The sequence below is a fragment of the Idiotropiscis lumnitzeri genome, unplaced genomic scaffold (genome assembly GCF_059441095.1).
Source record: "Idiotropiscis lumnitzeri isolate Australia: NSW breed Sydney's pygmy pipehorse unplaced genomic scaffold, RoL_Ilum_1.0 HiC_scaffold_135, whole genome shotgun sequence".
Lineage (NCBI taxonomy): Eukaryota > Metazoa > Chordata > Actinopteri > Syngnathiformes > Syngnathidae > Idiotropiscis > Idiotropiscis lumnitzeri.
Window position 1 is genome coordinate 269,682 of NW_028283673.1, and position 2,583 is coordinate 272,264.

The 2,583-nt window shown below is 37.2% G+C and overlaps 1 long non-coding RNA gene across 1 annotated transcript; it reads right to left on the reverse strand.

Moving 5' to 3' along the window:
- Window positions 1-628: 628 nt before the first annotated feature.
- Window positions 629-2,341, reverse strand: LOC148315088 (uncharacterized). The gene is made up of 3 exons (XR_015841287.1): window positions 2,175-2,341; window positions 1,395-1,514; window positions 629-786 (listed from the first exon to the last, which is right to left on the reverse strand). It is a non-coding gene; the product is annotated as an uncharacterized LOC148315088 (long non-coding RNA).
- Window positions 2,342-2,583: the final 242 nt, after the last annotated feature.

Below are 2,583 nucleotides of genomic sequence, written 5' to 3' on the forward strand. Positions count from 1 at the left end.
TAACAAAGACTTTTGGATGGACTACTAAGGATTCTTCATTACAAACAGAAAAAAGTGGCAACAGTGGAATCAATACTCACTGCTCCAAAATAAGCAGAGAAGCAAAACATTTTGTTGGGCAACTGTTGTGGCTTTATTTCACTAAAAGCAACATAAAATAATTTATGAACCACATGCTAACAATTTTGTCTAGTCAACGAAAAAAATTCATGTACATCACGTCATGTTTTCGTCATAAAAGAACCTCGTATAGCTTGTCATCGTCATTAAAAAAGGGGCGTTAACGAAGTATTTTCGTCATAGTCATCAGTGACGAAAACAACACTGGTTGTGACTGATATTTCAGTCCCAGGTTGTCTCCTGAACACCACCAATTGGGCAAGGGCGCGCAGGAAAGCCTGGGGTCTTCTATTTTTACAGTATAGAAAGGCTAAATATCAAATTGAAACAGTGTTTTATATCATGATCTATATTTTCATTTGTACAGATTCAACGCATGAATAAAAGTAATTATACATTTTTGCTTAGAGAATGATTTTTCCCCTAACACTTATGGGATGAGTATGTGTTTATTTTTTTAAATAAAAACAAAAATAAGATAACATCTCAATCTTTGCCTCACCTCCAAGTTTTTTCTTGCCGGCGGAAGTCAAACAAAAAGACAGTGCCTCTTCCATCCATCTTCCTGCGTTGAGATTCATCAGAATCTATCAATTTTCCTCTGTACTCCATAATAAAGAATAAAGTCGTCTTTCCTGAAAGGGGCCTTGGTAAATACTCCTTGACCTAGTTAACAGGGAAATCAAGTTAGCTTCGTCATATTTTTAAGCACACAAATAAGGAGTCATCATATTCATTTGGGCCACTATACTAATGTAGGGTGGTTTGAAACATTGCTTCTTGTGAGGGATAGAGCAGAGCCCTTCTTTATGATTTTAAAGGAACAGACCAGCCAAAATTCATTTTCCAGCATTGCATTAGCCAGTATGTATTAGGACTGAAAGTACAAATGTCAATTGCACCTGGTTACGTAAAAAAAAAAACTTTAAGATTATTTAGTTTCAAAACAATGACATACACTGTACACAGTCATATTGGATCGCGTCACGTGATCTCTGTGACGTATTACGTGCTTTACACTAGACTATCAATATCGGACTTGTTCACCGGTCTATTGTGGTATAAAAATGCCGGAGGGCGTCATCAAGTACAGCCTTAATTTAGATAGAACTCCTACCATCAGGTTTCACACTCACTGAAATAACTTGAAACTGACAAAAGTGGCAAAAGAAAAGGTCAAGACACTCTTAATGTAAAATAACCACTTAAAAAACGATGTCAGCTTGGTTATCAGAAAACAATAATATATCTTAGCAAAAGCGTTAACATCATACCTTTAAATTAGTTTATATACTTCGCTTCTAACTCTGCAGTCTTGTCCAGACCCTTGACTGCATGTTCAATAGTATCCTGCTTTGGGGACTTCCTGCATCTCAGGGAAGGCATTGTTTATTCTATAAAGAAAAAAGACAGTATTGTGTTGAGAATTATTAATACTATGGGCTAAATGGAGTTTTAACAATATCAGTGTAAGAAAAATAAATTATAAATTAAAAAAATATCAATTCCTCCATCCCAATTAACGATTTCAACCATAATAGTTTATATTGAAGTTTAAACAACAGACACAGACAGATTTATGCAGTGTGACTACAAAAATCTTACCAAAATTGCATTCACAGTAACCTTTGCTTTAAGAATCATGTAATTAACCAGTGAACATCGTGTCTTACACAAAAATTAATGACAGAAATTATCATGGTACTTGCATTCTGTGGTTCTATAACAAAAGTGCAAGCTGTTAGCTCCGCAAAGCTAACGCAACAAGCTAGCGTCCCTCGTGCTCACATTCAATGCAAACCTGACCACCGGATGACAATACGCGTCGGTTTAGTTCTTTAAATGAGTAAAAGCACCATGACGTTTTATAATTATTCAATGCTTAACTGGAGCTCGTCAATTATGTCGATGTAGGAGCACATGTTTGCTAGGCCAGTGTTGTAGGCCCACATCCATGGTGCTACTTTGTATAGTGTTTTCCACACAACTATCTCTAACTATGAACAAATGCACTCGACGCATGTTTTGAAAAAAACCCAACGAAAAACACTTACCTCTCCGTTTCAACAGCAGTTCGAACTTCGAAGTGGTGATATTCTCCAGCGTTAAGCACCTGCTCGAACTGCGAATAGGTCAAATTCAACAGCGTCTTTTTTCTGTCTTAATAAGGACGCGATGAGAGGAGGAGCGCTTGCCTTTTCGTCAGCACGCCCCGCGCGGGTGGTGCTGATTTATCACTCTCTATCTGTGCCCGCCCGCCGGCACGTCGATAGAAAAATAATATTCCTTCAAACATTACTTTCATCTTCTTAACGTTTTGTAGTGAATTTAACAGGTTCACCACTTTTTTCAAATACACCAATGGAAAACAGGTCTTAATTGAGGAAACATACAAAGAGCGTCTCACAAACACCTTATGATGAGCAATGTAATTTGATCACGTTTTTTGTCACTGCCTGGACG